Source organism: Pteropus alecto, unplaced genomic scaffold (genome assembly GCF_000325575.1).
Source record: "Pteropus alecto unplaced genomic scaffold, ASM32557v1 scaffold164, whole genome shotgun sequence".
Classification (NCBI taxonomy): Eukaryota; Metazoa; Chordata; class Mammalia; order Chiroptera; family Pteropodidae; genus Pteropus; species Pteropus alecto.
In genome coordinates, this window is record NW_006439568.1 from 19277348 (window position 1) to 19304151 (window position 26804).

The window sequence follows — 26804 nt, forward strand, 5'->3', positions numbered from 1 at the left end:
AAGTCCGCAGTAGAGTACACTGATGTCCTAGGCCTTTACATTCACTCACCACTCATTGACTCACCCAGAGCAACTTCCAGTCCTGCAAGTTCCATTCACGGTACATGCCTAATATAGATGTGCCATTTTCTATCTTTTCTACCATATTTTTTGTAACTTTCTGTTTAGATATGTTTAAATACACAAATACCATTATATAACAATTGCCCAAAGTATTCAGAACAGTAACATGTTGCACAGGTTTGTAGCCTAGGAGCAATGGGCTATAATGTATAGCCTAAGTGTGTAGTAGACTATACCATCTAGGTTTATGAAAGTGCACTTTATAATGCTTATAAAATGACAAAATCCCCTAACGACACATATCTCAGAATGTATCTCTGTTGTTAAGTGGCTTATGACCATACTGCTGAATTCAGTGTGCTAATATTCTGTTAAAGATTTTTGCATCTATGTAGTGTCCTTTTCTGGTTTTGATATAGGATAATGCTGGCCTTGTCAAATGGTTTTGGGAGTATTCACTCTTCTTCAATTCTTGTAAGAATTTGAGATGGATTGATATCAACACTTCTTTAAAGTTTTTGTAGAGTTCACCAGTAAAGCCATCGGGTTGTGGACTTTTGTTTGTTGGAAGATTTTTGATTACTAAGTCAATCTCCTACTAGTAATTGGTCTGTTCAGATTTTCTACTTCTTCTTGATTCAGTCTTGGTAGTATGTATGTTTCTTGGAATTTATCCATTTCTCCTATGTTGTCTAATTTGTTGGCATATAACTGTTCATAGTGGTCTTTTACGATCCTTTGTGTTTCTGTATTATCAGTTGTAACATCTTCTCTTTCATTTATAATTTCATTTATGTGAGTCCTTTCTCTTTTCCTCTTGATAAGTCTAGCTAAACGTTTGTCTATATTTTTTTCTTAAAAAAAACAGCTCTTAGTTTCATTGATCTTTTCTATTGCCTTTTTAGTTCTTATTTGATTTATTTCTGCTTTAATTTTTATTTCCTTCCTTCTAACTCTGGGCTTAGTTTGTTCTTTTTCTAGTTCCTTAATGTGTAAAGTTCAATTGTTTAAGTACTTTCTTTTTTCTTAATGTAGGTGTTTATGACTGTGAACTTCCCTCTTAGGACTTCTTTGATGCATCCCATAAGTTTTGGTATATTGTATATCCATTTCTATTTGTCTCGAGGTATTTTTTGATTGTCCTTTTGATTTCTTTTTTGACTTACTGGTTTTTCAGTAGAATGTTGTTTAACCTTCACATTTTCTGAATTTCTCAGTTTTCTTCTTATAACTGATATCTAGTTTCATGCCATTGTGGTCAGAAAAGATGTTTGATATGACGGCAATCTTCTTAAATTTATTAAGATTTATTGTGGCCTAACATATAATCTACCCTGGAGAATGTTCCATATATACTTGAAAAGAATGTATATTCTGCTTCTATTGGATGGAATGTTTTAAAATTATCTGTTAGGTCTGATCTAACATTTAGCTTAAGTCCAATGTTTCCTTGCTGATTTTCTGTCTGAATGATCTATCCATCATTGAAACTGGGGTACTGAAGTCCCCTACTATTATTGTATTGCTGTGCTGTCTTTTTCTCCCTTTAGACCTGTTAACATCTGCTTTATATATTTAGGTGCTCCTTTTACAATTTCGAGATTCAATTTTTCTCCTTTGTTTCCCAAATGCAATAAAGGATATCAACATATAGCCAAATTACTCACTATACCTGACCTCTGAAATTTAGTCAATTTCAAATCTGATATAATTTCCCTAATCTATTCCCTCTTATTGTTATCCTGATTTTTTTAATGTTTTTATTTCACTGAGACTGTTTAAAATTTCTGTTAATCAAGGAGACTCTGTATCTCTTTTTTGGTGGATGCTGTGGTGCACTGCCCAGCTTATCCTTCAGGACAAAGATACACAATCCCCCAGTACTGTAAAGAGTATTGCCTGATGACAGCTTGCAATGGAATGCCTCCCCAGAAACTTCCCTCAGCTGAAGAGAGCTGCCTCATCCAAATTTATGAGCCTCCCTCCGGAATGTCCACATTCAATGACCCAGGAATTGGAACATATGAAAGCCCAGCTCCATTGCCTCATGTCTGGGCAACCCTGAAGGGCCATCCCACTTCCAGAACTCTCCTTGGGATCTTTTAAAGCCTTTGTTGCAACTGCATCAGAGTCCAACTTCTCCCTCACTAGTTCTGCTTCCTCCACTCCCTCTTCAGTATTACAAAGAGCACTCTCCAACAAGCTTCCTGCAGACAGATCTTCATTTAAAATCTATTTCCTGGGGAACCCAGCCCAAGATATTCTTTCATGGCTCTCCTCTAGTTATTCTGCCATGTACATGAAAATTGACTTTTCTATTTGAATCATATCTATGCCCTCTTCCTCAATGTTATTTTCAAAGAATTTCACTTCATTACTCTATGTAATTTACTTCTCTTGCCCCCCTCATCAGTAAGCATTTAGCTACATAAAGTTGACTGGAAAAAAGATGGTAACTCCCTAAATCAAACATTTATAATTAGAAGTCATAGTTACTCTGGGTTTCTTTACTGGGATATAATTTAACTTACAGAACATTGCACCAATCGTATGTGTACAGCTCAATTAAGTTTTACAAAGTGAGTATACCTGTGTAACCAGTACCAAAATCATTAAATAGATTATTACCAGCACTCCAAAATCCTCTTTGGGCTCTCAGTCTCAAAGTTAACTACTTTGCTGTATTCAATAACTACAGATTAAATCTGCCTGTTTTTGAATTTTATATAAGGGGAATCACAAAGTATAAATATTTTTTGTATCTGGCTTATTCCATTATTATTGTTTGTAAAAGATTTATCCATGCTTCTGAGTTTAGTATTAGTTTTGTATTTGTATTACTGTTTAGTATTCAGTTATATAAATATACCACTCTGCATTTATCCATTCTATTTTCAATAAACATTTGTGTTGTTTCCAGTTTGGGAATTATGGTAGGCCAAATAATGACCCTTCGAATCTGTCCACGTCCTAATCCTCAGAATCTGTGAATGTGTTATCTTACGTAGCAAAAGAAACTTTACTGATGTGGTTAAGGATCTTGAGGTAAGAACATAATCCTGGACTATCCAAGTAGGCCAAATGTAATGACAAGGGTCTTTATAAGAGGAATACAAGAGAGTCAGAGAAGGCCATGTGACAACAGAAGCAAAAGGAGAAAAGTCAACACAGTGTAAGGCTACAAACTAAGGAACTAGACACCCTGTAGAAGCCAGAAAGGGCATGGAAAGGGATTCTTAATCAGAGCTTCCAAAAGGTAGCAGCCTGCCAACACCTTGACTTTAGCTCAGTGACACCCATTTTTGACTTTGACCTCAAGAACTATAAGAGAATAAATATGTGTTGTTTTAAGCCACTAGGTAAGTGGTAACTTGTAATAGCAGCAATGGAAAACTAATAAAGGAACATTACAAATGATGCAGCTATGGGCATTCTTGACTCTTCTTTTAGTTTGTACATGAACTCATTTCCATTGGCTATATTCCTACAAATGAAATGCTGGGTCACAGGGGTATCATATGTTCAGTTTTAGCAGGTATTGCCCATTTTTCAAAGTGGGTGAATTAATTTAAACTCCCAAAGACAGTATATTGGAATTGTAGTTATTCCACATCCTTATAACACTTGGTATTGTCATTTTTTAAAATTATTATTTGGGCCACTCTGGTGGGTACATAGTACAATTTTGTTGTGGTTATACTCCGTATTCACATTGTGACAATTGACGTTGAGCACTTTTCGTGTTTATTAGCCATTTGTACCTTCACAAGTGCCTTATGCATTTTTTAACTGGGTGGTTAGTCATTTTATTGATTTGTGTGAGTTCACATATTCTGGATAAGTCCATCGTCACATAAATTAAAACTTTTAGAGAGTTAAAAAGGAAGCATTCATTCTGGTGGCTCTCCAGGGGATTCTTCCTTGTAAGAAAAATTTGATAGCTACAATGCTGACACTGTGATTTATCAGAAGCATTCAATGTAATAGCTAAAAGTCTAAATTAAAAGGTACTTCAGAGCAGGGGCTAAAAATATCTCCTATCACCTTTGTATCTTCTGCAGAGCCTAAGCACTAAGTACACATTTAGATTTCATATACATTTCATTGAAAGAGTCCTGTAGGTAAACCGAGTTCATTTATTTTCCAAAGTAAGGACTTCCTGGTAACCAGCCAGTCACAATTAACTGAAGCTCAAGCAAATGTATACTAGCCAAGTACCAGGGAGTCGCAGGAACCAGCTGGACCTAGAAGCATATTTTTACAGGGCAATCAAAAACATCTTAGAAAGAATGAAATTGCAGTGAATGCAAACATTGTAGACAGAGAGTATCACATATCACATGAATAAAGAAATAAATAAGAAAATACATCTCTAGAAATAACAAGTCAACCATGATAAACTAAGACAAGAAGGAGTTCAGAATAAGATACCTGTTTTTATGTGACAAAGTCTTAGTGGAAAGTATACAAGGGAAGACTGGTACAGGGAAGTATTGTCTTAAGATTCACTATTGTAAAAAGAGTAACAAGAGCACTCCTCCACACCAGAATTATTATGGTTGTTAGAAATATCTGTTGTCTAAATATCTTTTTATTGAATAAACTGGGCAAGCTTAGGGCAAATACGATACCCAAATTTTCCTTGAATAGCATCCAATAAGTATTGTCTCTTAGATAGTTCCATACAGGCAAGCAGTTCATCTCACAAAAGAATGAAGCCTACATACAGCAGGCAGATAACAGACTTTTTGATAGGATAAAAAATCAAACAGCTTACTGAAGTCAATGGCCAATAGAAACAAAATTATGGGAAACATGCAGAAAGTTGAAACAAATGAACACAATATTGACACACCAGTGAAAATAATACAAATATCTAAAAATAAATTCTGCCTTAATCATTGAGGTCTTCCTAGTCATTTATTTTAAAACAAGCTTAGTCATATCCAGACTAAATTTAGTTGTTTTTTTTTAAAAAAAAAAAAAGCCTAAAAAATGTTTTGAAAAATCTTTTGTCATTATTTTATTTGCTTCATTTTCCTTTGTCCCAATCTAAGACTCTCATTTTAAATCAAAAATCTTTTAAAATATAACTTTAAAGCATCTTGAAACTGTCTGAAGCGTTTTGTTTTAAAAAGTTTATTAGTCTAAGATTTTCATAAATAACCACTCAAACAATGTAGTACTAGCAAATGGTCTCACCTACAAAAGAAACACATTTAAGTAGTCTATAATCAAAACTAAAGATACTGTTAGCCTGACAGTTGCAGCTAAGCTTTTCAATGTTTAATATGGAACTCTCTGTTGCTAAGCAACATAGTCAACATAATCTTTGTTTAGTGGACATATGTGGTTTTTTTATACGTCCAAGATCATTTTCTTTGGGGAATCACCCACCCCCATTCTATGTGGCTCTAATAAGGCTGCCAGTGGGGCCAGGTAGATAACTCAGCTCTGAGTAAACATGGCACCATTATTTTTTGCAAATAGTAATTAGTCAGAGAATGGGCATGTGACCGAAGCAAAGATAATAAGAGTTCTTCCCTGGGTTGATACTGCGTAGACAGTATAATGTAGTGGTAAGCACACGGCATCTGCCTTGATTTAAACTGCTGGCTTTATCACTAACTAGCTGAATGATTAAGCAAGTTACTTAATTGGTCTGTCTCTTAATTTCCTCATCTTTAAAATATAGCTGCTAATAATAACTTCCTCATAGAACTATTAAGAAAATTAAATACAGTAAAACACATATAGAACTTAGCATAGTAACTGGCATACAAAAAGCATTAAATAAATTTTAATACTAACTGTTAATACCATTACTATTGCTATTACCATTGCTTTTTTTATTGGTGTTATAAATTCGTAAGACTGATAAATTTGGACAATGTGGTCTAAAAATGCAAGCAGTCTATCTTTGTCAGTTGCAGAACAGATAGAAAAAAATTTTGAAGCCAACAAATTAAAGGAAGCAGAACCAAGAGAACAGAGAGTCCTAAAGACACTGTGAGCCCCTGGTTCCAATCAGCTACTGGACTTCCTAGTTATATGAGCCAGTAATTCTTTTTCCTTAAGCTAACTTAAGTTGGGGTTTTTTAACTCAAAGAAAAAGTACTAATGTAAAATCTTACGTCTATAAATCACAAAATACATGATAATGTAAACACACGCGTCAGATGGATTTTATTTGTTGCTTTAGGACACACACACACACACACACAGGAAAGCAGTTTTATTCTACATACCCAGATGATAAAAGAGCTAAATATAACTCTACTGGTTAATATCTGTTGCCTTAGAATCTTAGCCAAATCTTCAAATTAATAACCTGTTTCCCTTAATGTCCTATTGCACTATTTTCAGGAAAACTCAAGCAGACTGAGGTGGGTAAGGTAGGGAAAAGGGAAAAATGCAGATGAGGTTGGAAAGGTAAATTGATTAGACATATTGAACATCATATTAAGAAATTTAAATTTTATTCTGTTAAAAATAGGGATTCACATTATTTTTAAGAAGATACAAGACATTCATTTATTCATCCAATACCTATTTACTGAATACCTACTATGTGTCAGGAACTATGTTCGAGCATATAGACACATGAGAGCTGCTTTAGTGGAATTTATAATATAGCAATCAGGTCTGTATTCTTTAAATATAACGCTAACGACAGATAAGAATGAATAAGAAAATGGATGAGAATAGATACAGATAGATAAGAAAAAGGAAAAATTAAAAGTAAACCGATTAGTCACTAGGACAGTCTGAGAGCAATCAAAAATGACTCAAAATATCTATTTTGAGTAATTAATATTAGAAAACCAGTAAAAAGCAACAACTTGTATCAATAAATATTATGAGCTTAATTTGAAAGTTTAAGTTCCTCCTACTAGAAAGTAAGCTCCATGAAAGTTCTAATCACTAATAAAAACCAGGGTCTAGAATAGCGTCTGGCCCTTGGTAGGTACTCAATAAATATGTTATTTTTGAACAAGGTATCTTTAAGATTTACAAATAGAAACATTCACCCAATAATGAATTTGTTGGTAACTATTATGTGTGAGGTACTGTGCTAACAATAAATAAAACACTATTCCTTGCCCTTTAAGGAATTCATAGTCTGGTGAAAGATTCTTAATCTTTTCCATCTCTAAACACATTTGCATCTCCTGCCCAAATTTTTCCTGAAAAAAATGTTCACAGAAATAAAGTATCAGAGAATTAATAAAGTAGGAAAAAAACTATTCATAAAAACATTTGATATACGCATGAGTTTAGTGACCTGATTTAAGGAACTAAAAAAAATGCCACTTTATCAGGAATAAATAAGTGATAAAGAACAGGAAATAAGACTCATGGTAATTTTTTAAATCCTGAACTCTTATTTTTCCAGAATTGGTCTTTTTTCCCAAAACTCCACTCTATAGATATTATAAGAAAGATGAGTGAATGAGTGCCATTGAAATATAGAAAAATAAAATTTTGTTGTCAGAGTTAGATTTATAGAGTTTTAATGTTAGCTATTATTAAGTAGTAAGTAAATTCACAAACTTCAATATTTCAGAAATACCTGGGACATACCTTCTCAGTAAACTTGGCACACAAGTGTGTTACAACATCAAAACAGAGTCAATCTAGTAATTTAGATAATAGGTTTAGAAATAAACCTACAACAACAAAATAGCATAGAAGTACATTACATAACGAGGGCTAGAGATTTATAGCAACACAGAGAAGGCTACCTCATTCAGTCCAAAAGGGTCAATGAAAAATTCCAAGAAAAGGTGGTATTTAAGAAGAGTCTTAACTGATTAGAAGTAATTGCAAGATTCAAAACCAAAATACAAAAATCAATAGTATTTCTATACGCTATCAATGAACATTCCAAAAAATTAAATTTAGAACTACATTTAAAAATAGTAACAAAAATAAAATATTTTTGTATATATTTAACAAAAGAAGTATAAGACTTGTACATTGAAAACTGTAAATTATTGTTGGAAGGAATTAAAGAAGGTCTAAATAAACGGAAAGACATCCCACGTCCCAGATCAGAAGACTTAATATCGCTAAGATGGCAAGACTCCCTTAATTGGTCTACCGATTGAATGCAATCGGTTGGCTTTTTTTGTAGATAATGACAGGCTGATCCTAAAATTTAAATGGAAATTCAAAGGACTCATAGCCAAAATAATGTTGAAAAAGACGAACAAGTTTGTTCACTTCTCGATTTCAAAAGTTACTATAAAGCTACAATAATCAAAAGAGGGCAATACCAGCATATGGAGAGACATAAAAATCAATAGAATAGAACTGAAATTGCAAAAATAAACCCTTATATCAATGATGAATTGATTTTCAACAAGATGTCAAGACAATTCAATAGGGAATGAATAGTCTTTTCAACAAACGCTGCTGAGAAAACTATACATCCATATGCAAAAGAATGAAGTTAGTTAATATAAAATTAACTCAAAATAAATCAAAGACCTATATGTCAGAGAGAAAACAATACAACTCAGAGGAAAAAAAAAAAAAAACAGAAGTAAATCTTCGTGACCTCAGGTTAGGCAACATTTCATAGATATGATACTAAAGAACAAGCAACAAAAGGAAAAAAATTAATTGGACTACATCAAAATTAAAAACTTTTGTACATCAATGTACAGCAACAAGAAAGTTAAAACAATCCACAGAATGAAAGAAAATATTTGCAAATCATGTATCCAATAAATGGACATGTATGCAAAATACACAACACTTAAAACTCAAAAATAAAAAAATAACTAAAATTAAAATTGGGCAAAGGATTTGAATAGACATTTAAAATGGCTAACGAGCACAAGATGCTCAACGTCATCAGTCATTAGGGAAATGCAAATCAAAACTACAATGAGAGACAATGAACTTCCATACACAAACAGGTTTTTAGACCATATTGTCTGTCGAGTCTCAGATGAGAGCCCAAACAGAACCTAGCCAACCAAATAGGACCCAGCCGGAGTCCCCAGTATGAGGCTTCTCTAAAAGTGTGGCTGGAAATCTGAAGATAGAACTATATCACATAACAAGTAGTCTCCGTCTCTCTCTTTCTCTTTCTCTCTTTCTCTCCCTCCCCCTCTCTCTCTCTCCTCTACTTCCCTTCTCCCCGACTTCTACCTCCTTTTCTCCCTGTTGCTCACACACTCTCTCTCTCTCTTGCTCTCATTCTTACAAAAAGATGGCCATGCCTAATCCCTCCAAATGTGAACAGCAATGACAGGATAGTGGAAATAAACCCACAGTCTCCAAAATGACGACTTAAAAGAGAAAATATTTGTTCAAAAGTATAGAATATGGTGTGTTTAAAAATCAGTGCATTTCCCCCTACAATCATATTTCAAATAAATACATGTAAGATGAGAGTTAAAAGGAGAGATTAAAGGAGAGATTAAATTTAGTGCATGTGTTCCAAAAGTTATGTTCCTCCTCTAAACAGAAGTAAGACCAAACTACGCAAAAGACTTAGACACTGCAAGTGCAACAGTATAAACTGATTTGAGGCCATAAAAACAAGCCAGGGAAAAACACTTACTATATAAAGATCTTGAGTAACCCAGTCAGGCAGGCACTATCTCATTTTTATGGTTATCAAGTAGCTAGTATTTATGAAGTCAAGATATTTTTGGAGCACAACTTTTTATTTTGTTGCTGTTGTTTATTGCTGCTAATATGAATAAGGAAGTATTTTGTTTTGTTTTGTTTTTTTAAAGAGAAGTGGTTCTCAATGGATCAGAACTGGTAATCAGTTTATGTATCTCTTGATTTCCACCATGGTCATAATAGATCATTTTAATTACAAAAGCAATAAATCAGATGTCAAGACATAGTAATTCAGTCATCATATAACAAATGTTTAAGTTGCTATCTCTAAGTGAAAGGAATATTTCTTTTATATGCCTAAATATTCTAAGTTGATACAATGAGCATGGGTTTCTTATTTTAAAAATACATGATCACTTGAAATTCCTATTATTTATATCTATCCAGATAAAAGTATCAAAAATAAAAATATATGAAAACTCCTCATAAAGACTAATACCTAGATTGTTATTGTTAAGTATGGACAACTGAGATAATCCCTTAATATGTATATACTCAGATTCTTGATCACATAGTGGAAAAAACGGCAGGAAGCTGTACTCTGTTAAAATAAGCCAGATAGTATAAAAAGCTCATGACCAATTATTTGGAACAGCTGCAACTGAGTCACTGAGCTAAATTTTAAAACCAACCTAACATTGTCAAACAAATTCCAAACACATTTAAGAATTTAAAGATACAGATAGTAATTTCGGTTGTTGGTTTGTTTTCATAGGTCATTGCAGGGTTTTTTGTTGTTTATTTGTTAGCCAGCAAATCAAGGCACGTTGCTAAATAATTCCTACTTAACATAAAAAGTGCATCTATATTTATTAGGATTTCAAAGAATTGGCATAAATGATGATACTCTGGCTACTGCTGTTGCTGTCCTTCAGTCCTTCATCTCTGATCCAGAATCTCATCTTCCGCCAGCATCCATGAAACTGTGGCAGGCTAATTTGTGAGTAAAATCTCAGACCTTTCACAGTTCTTGACGATATAATGAATCAATAATTTAATATGTACTTATAGAATATCTTCTATGTGATAGTTTATTTTTTAATTTACTATGCTAGGTGATATAGTTTATTTTTTAATTTGTATTCACACTCCCCACCATTAAAAATATGCAATAGTGACAAGCAACAAGAAAGATTTTTTTAAGCTCAAAAGCTAACAAACATGGATCATTTTAAATTTTGCTTCCCTACGAAAAATTATCTTTTGTTCTATATACTTTTACCATATCTATTTAACCAATATTGACATTGTTGGGTATTCTTCATAAAGGAGAATGTTGCATGATCATATTTTGAGGTAAATCCTTACCTACAATCAGGATGGGAAATTTTTAAGTGAAAATGCTAAGGTATAGAAATGGCAAAGATGAAAGGATTTTGGATTATCAGTAGCCTTCTTACCCAGTTTCCTTGGTTCTGATTCAGTGTAGTTGATGTCTAGATGATATAGTTTTAACTTATAAAGAATAAGGTTTGAATTCTGGATCCTCAGTGAGTTGACAGTATCATTAGGTCAGTAACACATTCTACAGAGAAGCTACTTTTTTTATATATCTTTTTTAAAATTTTAGAATCACAGAAATTTTTTAGAGCTGAAGGAACTATAGCGACAACCCAATCTTACATTTTGATTTTATACATTATTGGAAGGGTTTATATAACCTGCCCAAAACTGTACATTTAGTTAAGAGAGAGTTAGAATTAGAGCACGGATTACCCACTTTCAGTACTCCTTCTACAAGGCCTAAATATAATAGATAAATTGATTTATGTACACTTCTGAAATTGTGGACTCTTAGGCCTGAACTACTACTGTAAGAGTGTTGAAAAAAAGCAAAAATATATAGAGCCAGAAGGTTGTTACAGCCATTGTATAGGGAAATAACAATTGACGTACAATGTGAACTCCACCAGGGAAACTGTTGATGTGTTTTATTTGATGGTTTCATTCACTGCTCTGTCCCATATTTCTAGAACAGTGCCTGGGACACGATAAGCGATTAAATAATATATAAACCATGAAGTTTTAAAATATCATAAAGTCCAACACCAAAATACAACTATGTTTACTCTTTTTGTTTTGCCTAAAGGTGGGAAAGAATAAGAAAAACGGAAGTAACATACTTGGACATTTTCCCTGACTGAGATTGCCAAGAAAGACAAATAAGGATATTAAACTCTCAGAATCAATAGTCTACTCAAAATGAACGCACGTTTGACGCCAGCAGTTAAGAATAGCTTTGAAAGATTTTGACAACACCCTAGCTGTCTAACATTAAAGTAGTTCTATCCTAGTCAGGAGAAAGAATGGAGATTATACTAAGTACTGCTTATAATCATTAAGGATCAGTAATATGGGTGAAAAGAAGAGAGAAAGAGAGAAAGGAGCTTCATTTTTTGAGAATCTACTAGTAATTACTGAGATAATCACTGTTAGATACTCTACAAATATTACTTATTTAATCCTCACCAACCCTTTAAAGTAACATTATCTTGATTTGTATTTCCTTACCACTAACCCAAACTCTGAATCTGTGCAGACTGTCTCCAACTTCCAAATAGATTATATTCCAAAATCATCTTTCTTAAATTGGTTGTTTGTAACCTAGAATGTATATTCCTACAGAAGTAGCTTTAGGTCCCCAGGCTGATCGACAAAAGCTAAATTATAGCTGAAATACTATAATGTTGCAATGAATGAAAGAGTAGGAAACTTCGCTTTAAAAATTCACATTATTTGTTAGGTTAGGTTGTTTGCTTTTTTTGTTGTTGTTTGATCCTAGGAACCTAACCTTTATCAATAACAATCTTTTCTTACAGAAATCTGTATATCTGGTGGATAAAGGAAACAAAGAAATATTGAGATTATGTCCAACTGCCTGGTAGTGGCTTGTCAACATAAAGAAAATACGATAACATGGAGAATATTCTCTGAGTATTATAGGTAACTTTATCTAAACATAACACACTGGCTGAGCTAATAAATAAAATTTCCTATGAAGAAGAGGCAGATATTACCTTTAAAACCCTAGATCAAGTCCTGGCTCTCCCAGTATGACTTTGGATATCACCCAACTCATTTAAATCTGTTTCATCATCTGTAAAATAATAATATTAATTTCCTTGCTCTAGGGAACTACAATAAACCAAATCCTTCATGTTCTCTATAACACAGAAATTGACCACATTGGCCATAAACTTCTATAAAGTTACCTTTTTACAAGTAACCAAAATATATCACATAGCCAATCAGAGGGTCACAGAGTTACTTCTGTATTGTTAAACATCTCACATCCCTACCATTTGATAGGAAAAATATGCCACAGAAGACTAAGCCTTCCATTTCTCCATTAGTTGAAAGGTTAAATAAAAAGACCATGACAAAGACTTATAATCAAGCAATAATAAGGAACTACTCTGCAACTACTAAGTACTACATTATTAAAAATGATATTTTTCATTTCCTTTTACTGAATGCTTACCATTTCAGGAATGTTAAGTACTACCCTATGAAGTAAGTACTATTATTCTTATTTTACACGACAAGGCTGAGGCAAAAGAAATTAAGTCATTAAGTAATTTAATCAAGGTCAGACACTTAAAAACCAGGCTTGAAATCCAAATTCCAAAATCTTATATCACTGTACTAGTAGAGCAGAGAACTTGGACAGCTACTCTTTGCTAAAAATATTAGGACTTACCAAAACTTTCACATCCTCAAGAATATCCCTAAATACAGTAGGACTTTAGTGAAACACCTTTTGAACTGTTCTAAGTTTTCACTTCCAAAAAATCAAAGTTTCTCAATTCTGTTCAGCCTTCAAGGTTCATTGCCATCTGTTCTAGGGAGTTATACTCATAGCATTATACATTACAAATATAATCACTGTTCACTTATCGATCTCCTTTACTAGACTATGGTATTGAGTCCTTATTATGTGACCAAGTGCTTTATAGGAATTTAAATATATTCTTATTTAAAACTCGCACAGAAAAAAATTATTTAAGGTTAAGTATAATAAACTAATTTTATGGATGAGAAAACTGTGACTTATAGAGATTAAGACAAAGACCATGTCATGTTCATTTTTATATTCCCAGTGTCTAACAAAGATGCAAATAGTAGAGATTAATTTATCAATTGTTAGTTTGTTTTTTGTTTTACGGCCTACTGACAATATTTCAAGCTTTCCTTTGGTAGACAGTCTTATCTTTTCTAAACTTTACAATTCAAAAATAGACATTACTCAAAGACTGACCGAGTATATATCTTGAGATTATTTCACAAATTATATACGGTATTAATACTTTCTTCCTCCTTATTACTTTTTCTTAGGTCCATGAAGACTCTTTTAAGCCTTATCTATCATAAAGCACATCTACAAAAATATATAAAACTAAATTTTACTCAATTTTTTGTTACGTAAAGTCTCTCTTCAATCCCATACCCACAGAACTGCTCTTGTGTGTTTCTACTGCAAAGGCAAGAAAGCTTCTTCCTAGAGCTTAACAACCAAAACAGAGATCAGGATATTCTCTGCAATGTCATTCCCAGAAAAGAGGTTTGGATCATACACAATTGGGATTCTCCATAAAACACGATATGATGCAGCAGAAGTCAGAGATGTCTCAAACCACTATTTTACTATTGGCCTTTTCTCCTTTTGCTATAGTATCTACTTGTGTCAATTGTATCATAAGGGTCAAGTACTGAAAATAGATGTCCTGGGCTTTTAATCTACTACTTACTACTTTGAATTACTTGATCTGAGTTTCATCTATAAAATATGCATGATATCTCACTCCTAGATTTTTTACTGTAAAATAAAATGAGACATGTAAAGCACCTAGCACAATGTCTGCTGCTATACAAATTTTATTCCTTTCCGAACTTTGGTTCATATGCTTTTTTACATTCTCTCCTTCATTCTAAGCTTATAGTATTCAGAAGATTGTTAAAGCCCTACTCATCCTATCACATTTAACCACCTGAAAGCCTAACTCATGACCCACTGCTAAGCCTATCAGTAATCAAAATGCACCAAATTGTTGCCTCATTGTTTGGCAAGAACTAAAAGTGCGGAAGCCAACCAGATGGCCAAGGTTCACCACTGGCTCCTGGAGCTTAGCCAAAAGCTAACGTTTACACTGGCAAAACTCTGCAGGTACTCAAAGCAGCTTTGGCTATGATCACCTCAATGATGGGGTTAAACACCATAATATTAAAATCTTGGACATATATTTGAGTTTGATGTGCCACTTATGGAATGAATGATCACATTTATGAACAAGGCTCTTGGAAGTTTCTAATATCAGAGTCAAAAATTTTAAATATGGATATAGATAAAGCTTTTCTAACAGCGCAGCTCATTGCTAGACTATTTGAAATAATTAGAATGAACTAATAGGCTGCACAGTAAGGAAGGAGGAAGCATTTATACTATCTCACCACACCTACTCTTACTCCTACTGGCCTAATCTCTACTAGAGGTAACTCACAATGCTTGGATAAAATTGCATTGGGTGAAAGGAGCTCTGACATTCAGAGCTGATGATAAAGATAATTGTTCTACTTCTGTCTACAAGTTTACAGTTGTTTCTGGCGGGTCTGCACTTTGCAAAGAACATAAAAAAAAAAAATGTGATAATGCTGAGACCAACCCCATATGATTACATTCTGGAGTTGTAAACAATGTATATTCAAAGGTTATTCAAAAAATTCTTTTAGCCAGAAAGAGGCAATAGTGAACTGGACATTTAAAGCTAAAGAGAAACAAATTCCTCTTGATTACTCAAAAGAAGAAAATCAATACAATATACAGATTTAAGATTAGTATCTACCAGTATTTATTGGTCTAAATTAAAGATTGGAAAACTTTTTCTGTAAAGGGCTAGAAAGTAAATATTTTAGGGTTTGTGGATCAAAAGGCAAAATTAAAGATAATATGTACTACTAACATAACATGAAACACATTTCCACAAAATTCTTATTGACAAAATTCAAATAATTGAGTACAATAAAATAGGTCTATTAATAAAAATATAATGAAATTCTTTTGGGGGGAAACATTTTACTCAGTTGAGATTCAAAGTTAGTACTCCAAATCATTCAAATCAATTGCAGCTGTTCTTCTGTTAATACTGATCTGTAATATGACTTTTATATATTCACCTTAGAAATGTCTTTTCACTCAGATAAGAAATATCAAGTGCTAATATTGACCATATTCATCACATAAAGGACACTGATAGAACTGAATTAAATTCTTCTTTTAGTGTTTGCCTTTTAGCATGTTATTACCTTGCAAATTAAGGTTGAATGGTAGCTCTTCAACTGCACAGTTAAATAAATTTTTAAATATTTAAATTTTTTGCACTTGCATCAAAGTCTGAAAAATGCTGTTGGAATCATACTGGAGCTGGGAAAATACATCCACTGAAAATTTATGTGGGAATAGAGAATTTGCTACTAGTCGTTTTGACTTTGACAGCATAGAAAGTATATAAAGCAGCTGAAATTACTTGTGATAAATATTGTCATTGAAATGACCATATCGCAATATAATAAGTTCCAAAGATAAGCACACTTTTGCCTTCTAATTATAGGATGAATTCAAAAACTTCACAAATTCTGTAGCCAAAACAAATTTCCAAAGCCATACTGTGTTCAATAACAGTGGTTAAAAGGGTGTTTTTCTCCTGCAGAGACCGTTCAAATGTCAACCCTGAGCTCAAAAAACTGTAATTTTACCACTTCTAAGCCATCAAACTTCTATGAGATAGAGCAAGTCAAGATATTCAGTTTCTGTTTTTGACAAAAATGCACAGAACTGAAGGTTAAGTCCTCAAGAGAGAATTAAGTATACTGTCAACACTACTGACTCAATAACCCATTATGATTCAATTATTTTCTGCAAAGTACCTACTCATAAGCAACACAGTGAATAATCATGGACCTTAAACATCTTGTATTTCCAAAAGCTTTGTAAATTTATCCAACTTAGCCTTTTTCTACTCTGTACATATTTTTTTTAACATCATCAATTTTAACACATCTTAGCAGATTCCACTTCAGGTTGTACTAAATTTGTATTTTCTCAAATTCTTTTAAAATAGCCTGGCCTCTTGTTGTTCTACACCAACTATTCATGAAACTTATTCATCCATCACTTCAAACTCAAATAAACAATGAAGCATTATCAGTAATATCTGTCAACACAGCAAGAGGCAATGCAAACCACTCAAAATCATTTGCCTTGACTGTAAGATGTTGCTCCTAATGTCTTCAACTCTTTGAGAAATTATTCTCATCTAAAGGCTTAATAGTCTTAAACAAGTTTATTTTCTCTAGACACATTTTTTCAGCTGCAGCAAACAAATGGGATTTAATTAACTCACCATGGTAAATGGACTGGCTAACAAATGAACCATTTGGAGACTTTCTTTAATTGAAGACTCATTTTCATTTTTTACTTTTGAAAAAAAATTCTACTATAATATACCATTTTAAATTTTCTAATGTTCCCTAGATGGGAATATTGTGGTGGATGGTTAGTATGATAATGTCAACATGTATTATTTTAGCACAACTATAATGTCAATACACAATAAACACAATGCTTTGTCATCTAATTTGATAACAGAATAATCCACACTCCACTATGCTATAAAAGCACACATCTGAAGTCCACTTTTCTCTTCTTGTTTTGACATGAGTATACACTGGTAAGTAAAAAATATTTGGAACTAAATGTCACAGTAAAACAAGACATGTGGTACTCAAAATGCCACTGATTTTAACTGCATCGCATAATTTTTAATGGATCAAGCAGCGGTGGTGCAAAAAGTGCCACACACAGGTATCTGTCCCAACTACTCAACTCTGCCATTATAGTACAAGAACAGCCACAGACAAGACATAAACAAATAAGCATGACTGCATTCCAATGGAACTTTATAAACACTGGAATTTGAATTTCATATAATTTTCATGAGTTATAAAATACTCTTGACTTTTTTAACCACTTAAAAATGTAAAAACCATCCATCATACAAAAAGGAGAGTAGAGCAGATTTGGCCCATGGTCAGTAATTTACTAACCCTTAGCCAAAACCTGAAAAGGTAGTGAGAGATATAAAAATCAGAACATCCTAGAAAACTTTTTCTTTCACTCCTAGAACCACATTTCAGACCTAGGGAATCAAAACTCTGTGATATAATGAGTAGGAATTAAATTTGAAAGAAACAGAAGATCATATTTGTGGACAATGAAGAGTCAAAAAATGAAAGATGATTTTACTGCGACCACAGCAACGCTATTTCTTTCAGCTACACCTGGCTGAGTATTTCACCATAATTTAATGAGGAATAATTGAAAATTAACACTAGAAGTGCTTAATAGTCATAGCCGCTTATTATTGTACTTTACTATATGTATTTATGCCTAAATTTACCGTAGCTAATTACTGAACATTGCACAATGTATCATTTCTAACTATTTCTCTTGTCTTTACGTAGAGAGCCTCATAGGGTATTGTTAAAAAGAGAATAGAAGGGAAAATAATTATTAACTGCAAATACTATGGCTATGCACTATATTAGGCACTTTATATGTCTTCTTACTCAATTCTCAATGCCCTATAAGGTTAATTACCTTAAATTACAGTCCTTCGGGGTAAATAACTTATTAAAGGACAAACTAATAGATGGAAGAAGAAATTCTGTAAATCAACTTTGCTTCTAAAACCCAAACTGTTTACTCGAATCCAATAAAGCCAATCAACATTATAGGAAATATTCTGTTGTTCAAAGTGTGATTAATTTTTTTCTTGGAGTATCTAAATAATTGTAAATGATATTAAGTATTGATCTTAAATGTATCTTCTGTAGCAGATACAATGTTAAAGTCATAATCATAGAACACAGAATGTTACAATAATTAGCAGAAACTTGAACACGTACTATTCAAAATCTTAATATTTCAATATTCATTCTCATGAAAAATCTAAAGTAAAATTCATTTGCTTTATAATTCAACAAGTGAGTAAAATTTAAATATTTTTCTAATAGAATTATAGGCATTTAAAGTGGGAAAAGCCATAGAGATAATCTAGTCCAGACTCTTTAATTTTACAAATGACAGTATAAAACTTAAAAGCCATGGAACTAAGTGATGGAAGAAGTAGGACTATTGCTACCTCGTTTTTACTTTATTCTTGTAAGATAGTACAGATGACCTGACTCCTAGTACAATGCTCACTTCTATTCATTTACCATCATATAATTCTCAGGAGAGATTTTGTAAGCTTCACTATTTTCTACATTAAAGTATAAAAACTGATTGTCCAGTATGTGAGTAAATTGAGGTAGCTAACCAGAAATGGCCCTAAATTTCTCTTTGTAACATTATAATAATCTTGTTAATAGCTTGCCACTAGTGGTATCATTGCCAGCCTAAATCAGTACTATTCATTTATCCATCAAAATAATGAATTCAAACTATATAACAAATAAACAAAGCAAATATCTTAAATAGTTCAGTCTAGCAAATACACAGACACATACACATTATTTAATTACAGTCTCATAAGTAGAATGTAGAAAAATGCAAAGTTACTTTGGACTAAATATATTATTTATATAAGATTTAAGTAAATTAGATCCTTTACCAGCAAAAAAAAAAAAAACTTTATAAGATCCCATTTGAGTAACTGTACAAAAAAAACATAATAACTCAGTATAGAAAGTATGATACAATGCCTATTATATCAACATTTAAAAGATACTGTGAGTCTATTTCTAGTCATGTCATAATTTTCATCCAAATTTTCAAATACGTTCAACTCTGACTTGCATTGTACTCTAAGTGGTACTTTTTGATGAACAGAAATTCTTTTCAATGTAATTCAATTTACCAATAATTTGCTCTATGATTAGTGCTCTTTTTCTATTTAAAAATTCTTTCCCCATCCCAAAGTCATGAAGATATTTTCCTGAATTATCTTCTAAAATTTTATTATTTTGCTTCCATATTTAGATGTGGGATTGACATATGGGTATAGCATATGGTAGGAGAAAAATATAAATTTTTTCCACCAGAATATCACAATTGGCCCTGCATCATTTATTGAAAAGACGATCTCTCCCTACTGCTCTGCTGTACTCTTCTGTCATAAATCCAAGTGTCCAGATATTTAAGAGCTTGTTTTTGGATTCTTTATTCTATTACTGATCTATTTGCCTACCTTTGCACCATTAACTCAAAGTTTAAATTATAGTAGAATGATAATAATTCTTAACATCTGCTAAAGCAATTGCTTTCACTTTGTTCTAAAAGAGTGCCTTTGACTATTCTTAGTCTTTGTATTTCCATATAAATTTTAAAATTAGCCTATCAGTTTACTTAAAAATTAAAATAAACTGCTGGAATTTTCATTGGGATTGCACTGAATCTATAGATCGATTTGGGGATAATATTTAATAACATTGAGTGTTCCAATCTATCAACATTATTGAACTCTATTTAATTTGTCTAAATAACATTTCAATAGTTTTTGGTATGAAGGCCTTACGTATCTTTCCTTAGATTTACTTCTAGTTACTTGATGTAAATCATTATATAAACATTATGTTTATATAGAAATATACTTTATTCCTGTATATTAACTTATCTGGAAACATTGCTAAAATCCTTATTCATTCTAAAAGTGTATGTACATTTTCTTTTTTTAATTCTCTCCATACCAACATCTGCAAATAATGAAGGTTGTATCTTTTCTTTCCCAATGCCCACACAATGTGTCTTTTCCTTACTCTATTGTACTGGCCTAGGACTCAATAGAAGTGGGCATCCTTTTCTTTGTCATAAGTATGATATCCACTTAGAATCTCTGTAATATTTTTATCAGATTAATGATGTTCCTATGAATTCCTAATTTGCCATGACTTTTTTAATCAAAAATGGATAACAAATTTTATCAAATATATTTTCTAAATCTAATGACATTATCAGTTTTTCCCTCCTTTATTCTCTTAATGTTGTGAATTATACTGATTTTCAAATGCTAAACCACCACTATAGTCCTGGAATATACACAGTATAATCATGTTCTATTATCTTTTTTATTTTATTTATTTTTTATAATTTTTGCATCTACATTCCTGAGCAAATTTTAGCCTGTAAATTTCCTTTATAGTAAGGTCAGGTTTTGGAGTCAAAGTTTTGCTGACCGCCCAAAAAATGAATTTTTATTTTTTCTCATTTTTTTCTATTCTCTAAGTTTAAGGTAAGAATTATTTTCTTTTTATGTGTCTAGTAAGCCATCTGGTCTTAAAGCTTTGTGAGAAAGTTTTTAAACTACAGATTCAATTTCATTCATTAAGAGTTACAAGATAGTTCAAGTTTTCTATTTCTTCTTGTAGCAATTTTAGTAAGTTGTATTTTTCTAGGCATTTGTCCACACCAATTAATTTTTAACTGTATAGTCATAAGATTGATCATAATATCCTTTAATCACTTCTAATGTCTATGGGTTCTACAGCGATGTCCTCTTTTTCATTCCTGATATTGGTTAGTTGAGCTTTCTTTTTTTTTCCATCAGTGATATCAGGTGTTTGCCACTTTATATTAATCTTTTCTTGTTTTCTTTTCTTTTCATTGATTTATCCCTTGCCTTTATTATTTACGTCCTTCTGATTTCTTTGGGCTTAATTTGCTGGGATTTTATTTTTACTTTCTTGAGATAAATGCTTAGATCATTAATTTTCACCCATTCTTCTTTTATAATATATGTCCTTAAAGCTATCAATTACCTTCAAAGGACCTTAGCTGCATCATACAAATTTTGACAAGGTTTGTTTTCATTATCATTCAGGTAAAAATATTTCTAAATTTTCCTTCAACTTTCTTCTTTAATCTTTGGAGATTTGGAAGCGGGTTTCTTGGTTTCTAAATATATGGGAATTCTGTATCTCTTTGTCACCAATTTTCAGCACTATGCTCAGAGAACATACTATGTATATTTCTATTGTCTGATTTTTGCTGACAATTGAATAATTATTTAGGATATGATCAATTTTGGGGTTCCACATGCATGAAAAGAATATATATTCTGCAGTTGTTTTGTGCAGTGCTCTATATATGTCATAAGTGTAGCATATTAACCATCTGTTCACATTCTATATTATTACTAATTTTTGTCTACTTGTTCTATTGAGTATCTGAGAATTCCATTTATGATTTCCTTGTGAGTCTGTTAGTATGGTCTTTGTTTCTCTTAGTTTCTTTCAGTCATATGATCTTGTCTCCTGTATGGCTGGTTATTTTTGTGTGCATGTAATATATATTATGTAAAAATCATAAAAATTATTTGAGGCCTAGGATGATGTTACCTTCCTCCAGAAGGAGTTGACTTTTTTTAAAACAGGTGGGTAGAATGACTAATAATCCTGGATATCCATAATCTAATAATCAATGATGAGGATGATTCTAGACTGGGTTTTATTTTATAAGTAGACTATGCTATTTTTGATTCACCCTTATTTCTAAAGCATAGCCCTTCAAGGTCCAAACCCAAAGCCGGAGGATTTAGCAAGAAATCTCTCTTCTTGGTGGACTCTGAATTCAAACTGTTGTTCCCTTACCTCCACCCCATGAGTGTACTAAGAGCTCTTTTCAGCTTCTCAGACTCTCAGCCAACTCGACTGGAAACAGAAGTTTCTCCTAAGGGGAACAAAAGGCTCACATGCCCAGCTCACCTCTTTGGGTATTCTTCTTCTCCAGGATCTTGTCCCCACAGTCTTCACTGATGTGTTAGCTCTTTGATACCTTCAAACAGATGATTTTTATATATGATCCAGCTTTTCTAGTTGTTCTCAGTGGGAGAGTTAGTCCAAATTGCCTAATCCACCATCACCAGAAGTGCACCTCTCAATTCCTCTCATCTGTAAAATGAGGATAATAATGACAACTTCCTCGAATATGTTATTAAAGAGATCAGGTTGCCTATTACATATTAAATGCTCAAGAACTTTTGGCTATGATTTTGAGCTACCTATTGCTAATTCAAAACAAGGCTCAGTTAATAGATATCGTGTGGTTTTGCCTGCCTAATATCTATTCTTCTCCAATATCTCAAAATTCCTTTGACAAACCAGTCTTGATGTGGCTGTCAATCATGATGCCATGTCCTCCTCTGACGAAGAGTTGGCAACTAATCAAAGGTAGGCCAGATCTGCCTCTCTATTGGTAATGTAAATCTTAAGAAGAAAATGGTAAAGCTGATCCATACACACAGCCAAGTAGAAACATAAACAGGCCATTCATCAGTTTTGGTGAACTAACTATCCAGAGCTATCCCGATTTCTGTCTATTCCAGGGACTAGTCATTCTACTTTTCTGACAGCTATGCAATACCTTTATAAAAATTTATTTTCTTAAGTTAATCAGGGTCTATTTTTTGTTGTTGTTGCTTGAGACTAAAATATCTAATTGATAGTCCCAACAGAGATCTCATTTTCAAAGGTTTTCCATCAGTCCCTATAATTCAATCTTTCTGTCAACTAGAAAAAAAAATGAAGGGTCTTGACATCACTCAGAAAGTTGCAAAAATGCTTCTTCTATTATGATTAAAGAATTAGTATGTTATAACCTCTCTGTGCTGGTTGTTTGTTGGCTCTCAGTTTCATTTCTGCCCTACCGTGCTCTCACTTAAGAGGCTAGAAGCCTATTGACTACATTTCTCACACTCTCTTAAGAGCTGGTTCCAATTACGTTATGCCACTGGAAAACACTGGTAAAAGTCAGATGGCAGGAGAAGAGAAACCATTTTATTTTCTTCTTTCTGTTTCTAGTTCCTGCAGAGTCAGCAGCAATATTCTAGGAACCTTGGCCGAAGTTTGGTCATGAGTTCTGGCTCCAGCAACAACAGCAGCACTAGATAACTACCATGTAAATGCTGGCTACTCCAACAGCAGCGCAGTTCTTGTAGGGGTAGCAGTGGATGACTGCAGGCTCCAGCATCCTCTAAGGTGAGTCCAGTATCATCAACAAAACTATAGGCTTTCTATGTGCAGGTTCCTGGGCTTTCTGCATAGCAGTAGCAGCTCCAAGGGTAGCAGTGATACTCCAACAATCTTAGCAACATAGTACTTATGGGCACTGTTTAACACCATTTTCATTTTTTTTCTCCTAGCCCTAGGAGTGATAGTGGTTTCCTGCAGTTGCTGATCATTAGATAAATGCATCATCCACTTTTTGTTTCTCTAGCCGTACCAATACCTTTGGTAACTCCCTATATTGAATTCTCTTTATTTGAAATATTTAGAGTGGCTCTCTGTTTTTCCATTTACACAACTTTCAGTGACATGTGGGGGCCTCTTCTTTTTCTATTTCTCCATTTTTTTTGTTTCTTTTGTCCACTCTTTCTCATTCTCATTCAACCACTCCATTTCTCTAACTTCTCTTCATTTCTGTTTTTCTTTCTTCTTGACCTAGTGCTTAAGTATACCAAGAGCATCTGTAACATTTTTTATTATGATGCTCAGGGCAAAAAAAATTGGAACATTTTCAATTTAATTCATCAGTAATTCAAGTACAAAAACAATAATTTCCTCAGAAACTATAACTCTTTATTAAAATTCAATTTTTATTATAATTACAATTGTGAATACCTAGAAAATAATTTTTGTAAACACTACCAGAATTCATTACTTCAGTGGCAACATCATCTTAGCCCAAAAGTCTCAAGGCAAGTAACAATTTTAATTAAAATATAAATTATAATTCATAGCCTTAGGTTATATTTCATGTATCATTTCAAAAGTATCATCGTTATTCCATAATAAACAAGAAAAGCCTAGTACGTGTTTTAGAAGACAACAATAAGATAATATCAAGATATTTTAACTTTTTAGATGAGTAAAAATTTTTTTAAAAATTTTCCAGACACAACTTCACCTCTTGAGATCACAAATCAACTTCACATTTGTTCGAAACTGAACTCTAGTTTAAACTGGAAACCTGCTATCCCTCGTGACCTGCTCTAAAACACTCTCCATCACCACTTCTCCACCCCCACAATATACTACTTAGTCCTGTACCGTTAAATTGCCATTATATTTAGAACAAAACAAAACTCTCTGCCATGTCATATAAGTCCTTGCCTAATCTGGCTTCTGCCTACTGGTCCAGTCTCAATCTATCTACTTTCCTTATTCAACACGGAGATAAGGAAAATAATCAATGGCCGCAGAATGACTCAACCCTAACTCATCATATACATATGCACACATATGCACACACATGTACACACACAGGCACAAATCTCTTTCAGTCTTTGGGCAAGACTCTCCTATGCAAGTTTCCCCACATACTTTCTTGTCACCTGTCTTCCCTCTTCTTCCAGAGAAGTGACTGGATCAAATTCAACAATATCTTTCCTAGGCAAATCATACGTGGCAAATGAGTTGATGCTCAATCCAAAATTGAAGGTGGAGCCTGCATAGTTGGCAGAAAATACAGTAACATAGACTTAACACTAAAGATTCCGGACATCCACTCTTTCTCTTCTGGTGAAGAGTAACATCTCTCATGTGCTTCCTCTCTCTCTCTCTCTCTCTCTCTCTCTCTCTCTCTCTCTCTCTCTCTCTCTCTCTCTCTCTCTCTCTCTCTCTCTCTCTCTCTCTCTCTCTCTCTCTCTCTCTCTCACACACACACACACACACACACACCTTCATTTCCAACTACATCAAAATGATTAATTCAGGTTTACCTTGAGAATCAGCTTTTAGACTATTTCTAATACTGTTTTAAAATTCCCTGGCATTGCACCCACTTCATATCTCTTATCAGTACCTGGAAACTCTTTAAATTAGGTGTCTTTAATTCCTTCATTAATTCATTACTGAGCACCTTCTATGAGTCAAGTACTATAATAACCTCAAAAAAGAACAAAGTGATACAAAGTCACACACAATTCCTGTCTTCAATCTCCACATAAACATAACTAATCAATAACTGGTTTAATCTGTAAATAGATGTCTGCTTAAGGTTATAATTTTATTATTACCCATTTGAAATTTTAAAGCTATTTTATTATCATTTGCCATTTGGGAAAACATAAATGACTGATTACTCTTTTTCTAATGTGCAAGAGATTGAGGAGAGAACATTAAAGAGTAAGACAGCAGCAGATACCCAAAGAAGTCATTTGCAAATGGGGAAAATGTATTAAATGGGAAAACTAGGAAGAATCACAAGATAAGTTCCATCAAGTTTACTATTTTACTGTGGCCCTATGCAACAGAATAAAGAAAAATATTTTACCAAATAATACTGGAGATTTTTTCTATAGGAAAAAAAAAAACTGTACATTTAGGAAAATACCTTAACAAACTACTTCAGAGGGGAAGGGGAACTCCAAGGGAGTAGATTGAAAGAAAAAAGCAAAACACAGCTAACTTGATATGCATAAAAAGTAACAGAAATTGAAGAGTGGAGAAAAAATGAAGGAGAAAGGAAAGGGAAAGCAAAAAGAAGGTGGTGCTAATAATATGCCCATAAGTTTGAACCCAACTAGGAAGAAATGCCCAGAGACTTTTTGAGAATGGAAAAGTCTAATTCAATTTTGAATTATCTACTGCATAGAAACCTCATTATCATTATCCCTAAATCTCTAGAGAAATGTTATGAACGCTGCTGCCTAATATCAGTAAGATTTTAGAATCTAGAAAATAAGGCTGTGTCCCAAATTTGGCTTGACACCAGGGCAGAGATAAAGGCAAAACATACAGCAAAAATAAATAGTAGAATGTTTAATATTTTTGTGTTGGAATTACAATGAAATGTTCTGCAAGTATTAGAAACTAGAATTGAGGAGAACCCATTTGATTGAATATTATGGCATTTGACAAGTGGTAAGGAAGATGACTAAGAAATATATTCACAAGAAAAGCATTTATGATATCTTTTTAAGTAAAAAACATTTATAATAAAGTACTAAGCAGAACATAAAATTGTACATATAGCATCACTGCATGTATGTAAAATATGATGCATATAAAGAAAAACTTAAGGGAATATGTAAAAACAAAAGTCG

At 32.9% G+C, this 26804-nt stretch overlaps 1 protein-coding gene across 15 annotated transcripts in view; it reads right to left on the minus strand.

The window, feature by feature from the left end:
- Positions 1-26804, minus strand: part of RIMS2 (regulating synaptic membrane exocytosis 2) — a 549058-nt gene that overhangs the window by 498576 nt on the left and 23678 nt on the right. For 2 of the 15 annotated variants that reach the window (XM_025050128.1, XM_025050127.1), the window contains exon 2: positions 22465-22650. The exons of the other annotated variants lie outside the window; for them this stretch is intronic. The gene's annotated coding sequence lies outside the window, so the exon portion shown is untranslated. The remainder of the gene's footprint in view (positions 1-22464; positions 22651-26804) is intronic. 15 annotated transcript variants of the gene reach the window in all.